Here is a 13,084-nt window from a genome sequence, read left to right on the forward strand (position 1 = left end):
GTGATTTCTCATTTTTTTGATACTTTTCCAGATAACCTATTGTTTGGCCTGTATAATCTTTTTTTTTTAAAGCTATTTAAAATTGGGAAACTGTGCTATTACAGAAGTATATTTAATAACACAGAAAAATGTCCATTATATGTTGATAGGTGGGGAAATATGTTAAAAATATAGAAAGGGGGTTTTTTTGTAAAAAAAAAATACACTATATGAATAAAAATGACTGAAAGGTTATATGTCAAAATGTTAGTAGTTATCTGTGAGATGAGAGTATAAATTTTTTTTCTTATCTATTTTTCCATATTTCAAAAGGAAATAAGCAAATAATAGCATGGCCATATTACAAATTATACAGCTACAAAATTGTGTTTCAATTGTGTTTTTAATAAGAAGAAAGAGAAAATGACTACAAAGAAATGCACAAAATGTTAACAGCGCTTAACTGTGTGAAATCCTTTAAGATGCTTTGCTTCATTAGATGTTTCTGCATTTTACAATTATCCTAAAAGGAGAACAAATTATTTTATCTTTTATAATTCGTGGTTAGTATACTTGATTTGCAGTTATTTCTCTTTTTTGGAAAATGTTGGATTTCGTGAGCAAACCCCAAGACCGCGAATGAAAAGATGACTCCAGACACCTTAGTAGGAGAAAGGAGAGGCCTGGGGACCAGAAGCTCTAGTGGCGAAAGGCCCTGAGCCAAGCTTTGTCTCCACTGTTATTAGGGTCTTAGCAACATTACCAGGTGCAAGCGCGAAGCAAGGAGGAGGGCATAACCTTAATGGTCAGGATAATAATATATGGAGCAGCATGTGATGGGGCGAGGAGGCAAGGAGTCTGTGACGTACGTGACCACCACAGGTGCCTGTTTTTCTTCAAAATTTACACATTTACTCCCTAGATGAGAACCTTGAGCCACAGTAAGAATCCCGCCATTTTCAGCCAAGAAGCTTCAAAGGAGGCCCAGTGTTGCAGGCACTCCTCCTTTCCTTTTCAATTAGTCTCATCCAGGGAGGCACATACAAATCAGATTTTGTCTATCCAGGCACTATGAATTCCCACATTTCCCCCTTTTTTCTTATTAATAGAGCGAAGGTCTCGTTGCATTTGTGCCAGATATAATTCCTGGGTTTTTCCAGCTCGGGAAAGCACCTCTATTTCAATTTTGCAGACTATGAAAAGATTATCAAAGAAGTGAGTAATACAACAGATAGGCCAGTAAGTCCCCATTTAGTGAAAGAAAACCAATTTTTTGGGTTTAACTATTGTAAATTATCCAAGAGGATATTCTATGTATTTTGATCATGTTCATGTTTATTAATAGCAGTAAGGGAGGGCCAAAATTTACTCCTTGAGATTGTGAATATCCAGGGTTAAATTATCATGAAGAGAACCTTGAAGGTGTTTTTTAATTTTCTCCCAATTATGTAATGAATTGTTCCAAAGTAGGGGGGGTTGCACAAACGGCCTTATGGGCCCAATCACAGTCAAGGCTTTGGTGGAAGGTAAGTGGTTCCTGCCTTTCTCCCAGATACTCTATTGCGGCTTCCATAAGTTGGAGCCTCCCTAATAGTTTTTGGTCAACAGTTTGTTGTAGTTGGAATTCCTGGGTCAAGTTACAGGCTATCTGATTGACATATTGAGCAGTTTGAATAGTGTGAGTAAGGGCAGCAATGGCAACACTAGTAGCCGTTAAAATAGAGACAGCAGTTATAATGCTGGCTATAAGCAATCCTAGAAACCTACGTGGCCTTCTTAATTCACTAAAGGCCTGATTAAGAATACTGAGTGATTTGGACTCCTCCTAAGATCGAGTGAGGTTGACAGGGATAAAAGCATAAGGCTGCCTTTTTAAAACAAAGACATGGGTAGCCTTGTGGTGAGTAATACTGTAATTATTTAGGCAAGCTGCATAATATGCCCTCTGGCTACCAGAGGGTTTGCTAGAATATAGTCAGTCCTTTTTTAAATAGAGATATATTGGCTCCAAACAGAAAAACAAAAAGTGAGGAATACATAACTGGATGAAATCCATAAAAGGCTATGGAGTAGCTGCCAGAATAACTGCTAAACCTTCCATGCCATACGGAAAGAGGAAAGAATAAATGTCCCAATCTCCAGAGAGATGATTGAATGGGAAGAGGTTCTATTTGGGGAAGGGGATACCTGAGGCCCCCTTCACGCCAGATTATGGGAGAGGTAGCTCTACCAGTCCAACTTCCGTTACCCACCAGGTGGACTTTAATTTCCATATTATTGGCTATGAAACGTCCTAAAATGACATGATTATCTAATTTAAGAAGGTGAGGATAGACGCCTCTACATGTTTCCCAGGAAATCCTCTCTGAAGAGGGAGTCCTTTTAGTGCTTCTCTCACAGGAGGGGAGAGAAGTATGGCTCTTACAGGTGGTCTGATTGCCATGTTGGATGCTTCCAACAGAAATAAAAGTCAGTTGGGCTCTCTTAATAGGATCTTTTGGCACCATATGTAACCAGAGTTGAGGAGTCATGCAAAGAGGGTCAAACAAGGCGCCACATATTGGAAGGCTGGAGGCATATAACTCCATATCATTGGGTGCTGGGGCCCAGAAGGATCCATTGAGTTGGGGTTGTGTAAAAGGAAAAGAAGTCCCTCCTATCCAGGTAGAGTTATTATTAAACATAGGAAAGGGTGCATCAGCCTAAGTTAAGGGCTTCCAGAGAGGAGGGTTGAGCATGTATGCCCAGTAATCAGTAGCCGTAGCTCCTGGAATAAGACAGTAAAATGTACCCATCACGACAGAAGTTGTACTTACCACTGAGAGCACGGCCAAGAACGTGTTTTCAGGTGTGTGGGCTTGTGCTGTCATCTGCAGGATTTCTTCAATCTCTTAAGTCATTTTCTTCAGGCTTCCCCCAAGTTATTTCGGTGGCATCATGTCATGGCATCAATAAGTGGTTTTGGGGTCGAGTCTTGCACAGCTTTTCAGCTGATTCATCTGAGGGATCGGGTGTGGTCCATGCCAGGCCATGATATGGCTTGACATTGCGCACTGGGAGCCAAAGCGGTCCTTCCAGTGAGGAGACACAAGCATAGCCTCTGCCCCAAGTTATGAGTTCATGGGGACCTTGCCACAGATTAGAGTTGGGGTCCCTCCAAAGGACCAAGGAGCAAGGTCCTGAGGATTTTTTTGTAAAGTGTTTAGGGCAGGAGTTAAAAATTGATCATTCAAGTTGAAAAGATTTAAAAGTTAGGAGTGCTTTGTGTAATCGTGCAGCGGGGTCTGGACTGCTTAGGCTCATGTTCCCCCTTTTTTGTTTATCTAACATGTTTTTAAGGGTGGAGTGTGCTCGTTCAATGATGGCTTGTCCTTGTGGATTGTAGGGGATGCCAGTGTGATGGTGTGATGTGTCATTCCCCAGAGTACAGAACTCTTTAAAGGATACACTACTGAAAGCTGGCCCATAGTCTGTTTTGATGGCTTTAGGGATGCCCATAGAAGAAAAAGCCATGAGAAGGTGTTTGGTTACTTGTTTTGTGGATTCGCCTTTGTGAGCTGAGGTGAACATGTAGCTGGAAAATGTATCAATTGAGACATGTACATAACGAAGTTTTCCAAAGGAAGGGACACGTGTGATGTCAGTTTGCCAGAGATCGTTGGCTGTGAAACCTCAAGGGTTGGTACCCTGTGGATAAGAAGTGGCTTGGTAATCAGGGCATTGGAGTATAATAGATTTAGCTTGTTGTTGTGTTAGATGAAATTGTTTGTGTACAGAACGCCAGTTTTGGTGGAAAAAATCATGTGATAAGCGAGCTTGTTGTAGGAGAGACATCATTACTAGCTTATCTGCTTGTGAGTTTCCATGAGTGAGTGGCCCTGGTAAGCCGCTATGAGATCTAATGTGAGAAATAAAAATAGGATGAGAGCGCATATGGAGGAGTTGCTGGAGTGAATAGAAAACTAAAAGGACTTCTGGGTCTATGGTGGGTTTAATATGTGCTATTTCCAGCTGCTTGAGAACAAACATGGAATAAGCTGAATCACTAACAATGTTGATAGGCTCATCAGGAAAAGTTTCTAGGGCAAGGATTAAAGTTCCTATTTCAGTATGCTGTGTTGATGAAAATCCTGAGCAAGTGGGAGAGGACTGTTGTTTTCCCATCTGTCCAAGAAAGGCGGCCATTGGCCCCATTGTTTGAGGGGCCTGGGCAGGGCCCCTTTGGAAGCTTCCCAAAGAAAGGGGATTTCCATCACAATCAAATTTTGATCTCCATTGTTTAGCCCAATGAAAGCCCTTTTTACAATGGGGGCATTACACCCTTAGGAGGATTAAAAGATAGTTCTCCTTTAGAGGAGGAAGCATTGGAAGGACAATCTTTTTTAAAGTGACCAGGCTTGACACACTGGAAACAGGTTTTGGAATCCTCCTTTCTTTTTTCTTGTTGGAATTTTGGGGGTCTGAGAGCCGCTGTGAAACCCTGGTTTTATGGGTTTCTGTCCCTACATATTGGCAGGCCTTGATAAAGTCTCCAACTGCAGTGGCTTTAGCTTTTACCCCTTTCATAGCATCTTGGCAGTCTGTATTGGCATTTTCAAAACCCAGGTGAAGCAGTAAGATTTCAGCAGCCTGATTATGATTGACCTGTCTCCTTATTGCCTGTTGTAGTCTGTCAATGAATCCTACAAAGGGCTCTTGCGGTCCCTGCTCGATACTAGCAAAGCAACCCTGTGTCGCATTATTTTCAGGGATGCGTTCGCAGGCTCTCTTTGCACAGAAGCTTGGTCATACACTCGAGGATCAAAATTGAGCTGCTGGTCCACTGCAGAATATTGTCCTCGGCCCTGTAACATAGGGCTGTTATAGGGATTCCAGGCGTCTGATTTTGGGTGGCCTGTTGCTCACACAAATCGTCAAATTCTAATCGCGAAATAAGGTATTGAGGAGCTTCAAGGGCCGTTTTGCAGAGTTTGCTAATCCCACGGTGACATGTCATAATGGTCTGCGAGAGAGGCAATAAGGCCTTTTGAAAATGGGCTCACGGCACCATTTTCTCCTATGCCGTTTCTAATTTCCTTAAAGGCATTGAAGGCAAGTGGTTCGTAAATGCATTGTTGTTGTTGTCCCACTATAATGGGAAAAGCTGAGAGTTCTCCTGTGAGCAAAGCCTCTGAAAGGCAATTTTTCAGTAATGGTTGTCACCTGGGCGGGGGTCCTAGGTGGTGACTGAGGAATTTTCTCAGCAGGGTGTGGCCATGGGAGGGGGTCTTCCCTTTTGGCGACTAACTGGACTATCTGGTCTTGCTGGGGTAGGGTGGAGCTGAGGGAGCAGGGAGCATAGGCACAGGGAGTTCTCTTTCTGCTTCCTTAGAAACGCTAGATGTATCCTCAATATGCAAAGAAGTCAAAGCTGACCTTACTAGCACCTACAACGTAAGGGAGGCGAGGGGCACCCTCTTTCCTTGTTCATGGCTCCGTTTTAAATGTTGTCCAACTCTTTCCCATACTTCTAAACCTCAAGTTCCTCCATCAGGGAACCGGGGGTTATGTTCAATAACAGTCTTTCACAAACCCCGGAGTTGGGCTTCCGATACAGAGGCCCCGCTCCTTTTAAGCAGCTGCTTAAGAACCTTAATGTGTTGCGTTTGTTCAGCAGAGAAATGCTGACGCATGACAGAGATAGGAAACCCGAGCCCGAAAGTTCCCCCGAAACTCGGCAAGCCCAAGCAGGCCTCCGACGACTGACTGCGCGCAGTGCTTTCCTTTCCGAGAGCTCAGCCGCCGCCAACAGCCACAAGTTCCTCACGTGGGGCACCACCCGTCGCGTTTGGCGAGCAAAGCCCGAGACCGCGAATGAAAAGATGGCTCCGGACACCTTCGTAGGAGAAAGGAGAGGCCTGGGGACCAGAAGCTCTAGTGGCGAAAGGCCCTGAGCCAGCTTTGTCTCCACTTTTATTAGGGTCTTAGCAACATTATCATGCGCAAGCGCAAAGCAAGGAGGAGGGCGTAACCGTAATGGTCAGGATAATATATGGGGCGGCGTGAGAGAAGGCCGAGGAGGCAAGGAGTCCGTGACGTACGTGACCACCACAGGTGCCTGTTTTTCTTCAAGATTTAAACATTTACTCCCTAGATGAGAACCTTGAGCCGCGGTAAGAATCCCGCCGTTTTCAGCCAAGAAGCTTCAAAGGAGGCCCAGTGTTGTAGGCACTCCTCCTTTGCTTTTCAATTAGTCTCCTCCAGGGAGGCACCTACGAATCAGATTTTGCCTATCCAAGCGCTGTGAATTCCCACAAGAAAAATGAGTCTTTTCTTCTCTAACAACACAAGATTATCAATATGTACAATGCTGGATATTGTTAATGAGGATCTCACATGGAAAGAGTAGAGCCTTAGTGAAGTGGGCAACTGCCCAGAGCAGGCCCAGGCCAAGAGGCCCCAAAAGATGGAAAGTTACTAACAATAAGCTAGAGATAACCAGAAGCCCTACTCCGAGCAAGAGATAACCAGCCATTTCTGCTTCTGTAAACAGGCTTCCCGCCATAGGCTCCCTGCGTCACTGTTCCCACCTAAAGCAGCCCCCACTCCCCCAGTTGAAACCCACCTACCAGCAGTCAGCATAGCCCTTGGAGCCTGACTCCTGAAGTCCCCTATAAAAGCTCTGTAACCCTGTTGCCCAGGGCCAAGAATTTGGAGCAGGAGCTCATCTGGGTCCGCTGGCGTGAAATAAATCCGAGTTCTCCTACTTGTCTGAGTGTCACTTGGTGTCTCTCGGTCTGATTCTTATTCTTCCACAACATTAGGACCCCCACATGCCTAAGTCCTGCTAGTCAAGAATGTACCTGGTATTTTCTTTCCTTCTACACAGAAGAATTTTCTAGAGGTGGCAGAGATATTTCTCTTAAAATCCTAACTGATCTGTTACCTCCTACCAAAGAGTTTCCAAAGATGTGATAAAAATGATGTAATTTCTGTATTTCTCCTCTTTCTTTGGCATCTTTGGATTTAGATGTAGGAAATAAATTATTGAAATATGCCTGACAATGCTATTTATGAATCTCATTAATGAAAAAGACGTTGACAGATACCCTTACAACTCACATTAATCTAATTATAAACATGTTAGAGATGGAGATATAGAAACTCAAATTATTTGAGCCATATTTAAATATCTTGGAGAGATCTAAATCAGCATCTCGTATTTGCATTTTCACTTTCTTACAATCTACTAGGCCGTATGGGTATATCTTATAGAATAAGTTGATGGTGAGCTTATGCCCTTCTTTTCTTCCAGGCCATCAGAACCACTAGAAAAAACACCAGCTCTTTGGCATTGTTGATGGCAATAGCACAAGCTCAGGAACAAAACACATGAATACTCTGTAAGAGCATTGGATTTGGAAATGGAGTTTCTGAAAACTACCCCAGAATTAAGTCAGAAATAACTGGCTAAAGCAATTTAATCAAATTCCAGGTGATATCATAGAGTAGACTTTGGAGTACATACAACTAAAAGGGATGTATCCTTTTTCTATACTGATGCCAAAGCAAATCTTTTAAAATGTTAACCTGATCATGTGTCTCATGTGGCCTGAACATTTCAATGTCTTCCTGTTGCTCTTTGATTATTCAAAATCTTCATTAAGGCCTACAGAAGTTTGCATGATCCAGACTCATCTCACATCACTCTCTGTACCCTGAGCTCATTGGCCACTTCCTGTCATGGCGTCCCTCTACTGATTGCATTCCCCTCCTTGCCCCCAGTACCACATACCCAGCTAATTACCATCATCTTTCAGATTTGGCTTGAAAATTCCCCAATCCTTCACCTACCCTTTGCACCTAATTGTAGTATTCATAATTTTAAAGAAGTATCTCTGTAACGGTTTGTCTAATATCTGCTTTGCTAGACTGTGAACACTACAAGAGCATAAATATCTTTCATGTTCCCTGTTGCATTCCCAGAACCTGACACAAAGCTGTGCACATAGTAGGTCTCAATTCATAGGATAGATGTTGAATGAGTGTGTCAGAGATCTGCAATACCAATCTGGCTGCCACTTCCCAAGCTATAAGAAACCCAATAGCAACTGATTTTTAATTTTTCCTACACTGATTTTCCTGTAACAGTTTGAAATCCAAGAAGAGAACAAGATTACAAAACCATACTTGCCCATGATAGCATACTGCCAAAATAATTATTAGGTTATTTGAACATTTAAACCTTATTTCACTTAATAAATACAATTACTAAACAATATTTTAGAGCAAATAGCTAATATAGTTAGTTATTTGGGAAACAATAACAATATAACATGATTAATGAAGGCATTGGGTCTTACAAGATAACACAACAAGAATTCTTAACCAAGAAGAACAAAGAACTAAAGAAACTTTAATAATAACATGTAAGTTTGTTGTAGCAACCTAAGAAAAATAAAAAGTTAAAGATCCTGTCTAGACAAAACAGCTTTTTAGCCCAATAGATCAACTAAAATCTCATTTTTCATACTATAGAAACCAGCTTCTTCCCAGTTCTGCTGCAAAAGGTTGGGGATTTGTATGGTGTCAGAGAGAGAAAAAGAGAGTATAAATTAAACTTCATTCATCTCAGATGAGTCTTTTTTTTCTTATACATATGATACAATTCTTTATTAAATAAGAATGTCGAAAATGTTTGCTAGATATTAGTTATATTTACCATCACTGTTGCACCTAGTCCTTTCAAAATCATCACTGAGGGGTCTAAAAGAATGCCAGTGTGTGAGTTCATCACATTCTTTCTTCTTAAAAAGAGATAAAATAGCTGGGTCATTACTGGGGGGAAAAAAAAGGCATACATATGCCTGCATATTTTTTTTTTTTAGGTTCTACTTTAAAAATTCTAGCCATGAACTTATTTAATGGGCCTCCATCCTCAATTTTTTAACTATGAATAAACAAAACAGGTTTTAAAAAATAATATATTTATTGAAGAAATAGTCAAGAAGGGGGCAGGAATATCTGAAAATTGTCTCTATGGTGATAAAAACTACATATTAAGAATTTATTTGTACGTGAGATTGAACTAAATACCAAATAATGTCAAAGAATATATAGCCTCACTGATAAAACATGGTATTTCTGAAATTGAAAGACCCTTCTGGATTGTTTTAGCTTGTTTATTTGTGGGGTATGTGTAGATTGTAAAATATTTCAAACATGAAGAAAAGATTAGAGAATAAATGATACCTATGAACATACTATTCATTCATTCCAAGCTATTCATTGAATGCCTGCTATGTGCCAGGTACTCTTCCAGATTCCAAGACTATGTCAGTGAATAACACAGACTTAAAATATTCAAAAAACCATCTCTATGAATTTATATACTAACAGAAGTTTACAGAAAACAAAGAAATATAAAGACAAATATATACTATGCCAGATGATTAGAAAAGCATGAAGGAGAAAAATAAAGCAGGGAGACAGGATAGTGAATTCTGGGAGGCAGAGATGGTGTGATTCCAAGCAAGATAGTCAGGAAGAGCCTTGCTGAAAAAGTATTTGAGCACTAGGTTAAAGGTTGTTTGAGTCAACATTTTGAACAAATGGAACAGCAAGAAGAAAGGTTGAGAGGTAGGAGAACAACTGTTGTTTTCAAGAAACACAATGGCCAAGACATGGAAACAACTTAGGTGTCCATCAATAGATGAATGAATAAAGAAAATATGGTGAACATACACAGTAAAATATTGCTCAGTCATAAGAAAAGAAGGAAATCCTGCCATTTGTGACAACATGGTTAGACCTTGAGGGTATTATGCTGAGTGAAATAAGCCAGACAAGGATAGACCAAAAAACAAAACAAAACAAAAAACAAAAACCCAAAACGAACAAATAAAAAGCAAGCTTATAGAAACAGAGTAGTTTGGTGGTTGCCAGGGGCTAAGGGATGGAGAAAATGGAACGATGTTGTTCAAAAGATACAAACTTCCAGTTTTAATATAAGTAAGTTCTGGAGATCTAATATCTGTCATGCTAACTACAGTTAACAATACTGAATTATATACTTGAAAGTTGCTAAAAGAGTAGGTCTTTTTTTTTAAGATTTTCTTTATTTGAGAAAGAGAGAATGTAGGGGGGAGAGAGAGAGAGCACGAGAGGGGGGAAGGTCAGAGGGAGAAGCAGACTCCCCATTGAGCAGGGACCCCAATGTGGGACTCGATCCCAGGACTACCAGGATCATGACCTAAGCCGAAGGCAGCCACTCAACCAACTGAGCCACCCAGGCACCCAAAAGAATAGGTCTTAAATGTTCTTACCACAAAAGGCAATTATGTAAGGTGATGGATGTGTTAACTAACCTTATTATAGTGATCATTTTGAGATATATACATGTATCACTACATCATGTTTTATACCTAAAACTTACACAATGTTTTATGTCAATTATATCTTAAGAAGCTGGCAGGGCGGGGGGGGGGGATTGTGGGTAAAAACAGAAAGGAGGCCAGCATGGACAGAGCCAGAGACCTTGGGAGAGATCAGTAGGAAATGAGGTCAAAGACGTAAGAGAGAGGGATGGAGTACCGCATAAGGCTCCTTGCTCAGCAGGGAGCCTGCTTCTCCCTCTGCCTGCTGCTTCCCCTACTTGTGCGCTCTCTCTCTGACAAATAAATAAAATCTTAAAAAAAAAAAAAGTGAGGGAGTAGTTTTTAGAGGATAGAGAGCAGTAGATCCCAACAGTCCTTTTAATCCGAGCGAGTTGAAACTCCTTGGAAGGCTTTGAGCAAAGGAGAGAAATAATCTGATTTTCCCCTCATAACACCACTCTGGCTGCTGTGTTGAGAGCATAGTGAAGGAGGCAAAGGCAGAAGTAAGAGACCAGTAAGGGGCTACTGTGATAATCAAGAGACGATGGTAGATTGTAAAAAGTCAAGGATGATTCCAAGAATTCTGGCTGGAGAAACTGGAAGAAAAGAGAAGGTGGAGGTAGAAAACACTGAGGGAAGACCAGGTCCCCTGAGATCAGGAGTTGGCATGTCCACAGAGTTTGGGATGTCTGAGACATCCAATTAGAATCAAGAGTTTAGAGACCAGAGTCAAGGTACAATTTGGGGAATTTATAGCAAAAATTTTGGAGATATTGAAGAGGAAAATTGAGCAGAGCAGGCCCAGGCCAGGAGGCCCCAGAAGATGGAAAGTTACTAACAATAAGCTAGAGATAACCAGAAGCCCTACTGGGAGCAAGAGATAACCAGCCGTTTCTGCTTCTGTAAACAGGCTTCCCGCCACAGGCTCCCTGCACTACTGTTCCCGCCTGAAGCAGCCCCCACTTCCCCAGTTCAAACCCACCTACCAGCAGTCAGCAGAGCCCTTGGAGCCTGACTCCTGAAGTCCCCTATAAAAGCCCTGTAACCCCGTTGCCCGGGGCCCAGAATTTGGAGCACGAGCTCATCCAGGTCTGTGTAAAATAAATCAGAGTTCTCCTACATCTCCGAGTGTCACTTGGTCTCTCTCGGTCTGATTCTTATTTTTCCACAACAATATGAATTCAAGGCTTGCTGATACTATAGCAAAAAAATAAAAATAAAAATTTAAAACCATGACACTATGTGACCAAAAGAATGACCACTTACTTAGTCAAATGTTAATGGTTTTCTAGGTTTGCTTCAGATCTTCATTTTAAAAAAATAAAGCATTGAGGATACATTTTAAGCCTCCTAGTTACCTCTAAGAAGCCCTTTCTTCTCTCTCCCAAAAGTAACTGCTACCTTGTATCCATCATTCCCCGGCATATTTACATACCATCCCTAAACAGACTGCACATAAATGACGTCATGACAGGTATATCATTCTCTAACTTTCTGTGTTGCATTAACAATATGCTTTGAGATTCATACGTGTTGATATGTGTGTGTTTGTGTGCAGTTATTTCTTTTTACTGTGAAGTGTTGCATTATATTAATTTCCCAAAATTGACTTCTCATCATCTTACTGCTGGATATTTAGCTTACTGCAATGCTACAATGATCATAAATGCAATGTTTCCTTATGCAAATGTGCAAGAGCTTCTCTAGTTAAACTGCAGTTTGTAGAGAATGCACATCTTGAATTTCACTAGGTTTTACCAATTTCTATTTCCAGGTCAATGTTTAAACAATGTTTCCATTGCTTCCCTAGGTTGTTTCCATTGCCACACATCTTTGGCATCGCTCAGTCTTGTAAATTTTACCAAAATGTAGGGTGTTGAGTAACGGTCAATTGTGGCTTTAATCCTAATTAAATCTTCATTTCCTTGATTTACAGTGAAGTTAAACATCTTTTCACAGTTTTATTGGCTATTACCACACTTACTCTTCTATTAATTAACTGCCTCTATTCTTTGCTCTTTTTCTTCTGTCTCATTCATCATTTTCTTAAGAATTTTAGGAATTCTTTACTAAATCCTTTATACAAATTCTGTGCTGGTTACATACATTTTAAACATCTCCACAATTTTTGTCTTACAGTATTTAATTTTAATATTGTGAAGTGTATCACATGTTTCTTAATGATGTAAGTTTTATATAGCATCTGAATGCTCTAAATACCTCTACCCTGAGATCATTAAAATATTTTCCTATATTTTCTTCCACAAGTGCAACTGTTGTCTTTTACATTTAGATTTCTACTAACTTAAAACTTATTTTGTTGCAAGTGTCATCTAGGGATTGACTTTCATTTTTTTTTAAACATATAATGTTTGCAGAATAATTTGTTATTTTTACAGTGATTTGTCATATCTGCCATTTATGCAATTGGTAGAATTGCCTTTGCTTCCAAAGGCACCAATCTTCTTCTGAGACCACTAATGTTCACACTTTCCCCACCATACACATTTTAGCATTCCTTGTCTCATCACCATTAACTGCCTTAAAGACCCATCCCTAGAATGATGGTTAATATTTGGACTACCTAAACCACCTGGTTTCATCAAGCCAGACTCCTCTGTTTATCTCATTCTTCACCCAACATCTATATTTACAAGGTCACTATCCATTATTACCAGACTCTAATGTTCCTATGAATCTACTTCTGTAACCTCACTAAACCCTTTCCCTGTATCTTCTAGACCTTAGGG

Source organism: Ursus maritimus, unplaced genomic scaffold (assembly GCF_017311325.1).
Source record: "Ursus maritimus isolate PB19 unplaced genomic scaffold, ASM1731132v1 scaffold_11, whole genome shotgun sequence".
In the NCBI taxonomy this organism is placed as follows: Eukaryota; Metazoa; Chordata; class Mammalia; order Carnivora; family Ursidae; genus Ursus; species Ursus maritimus.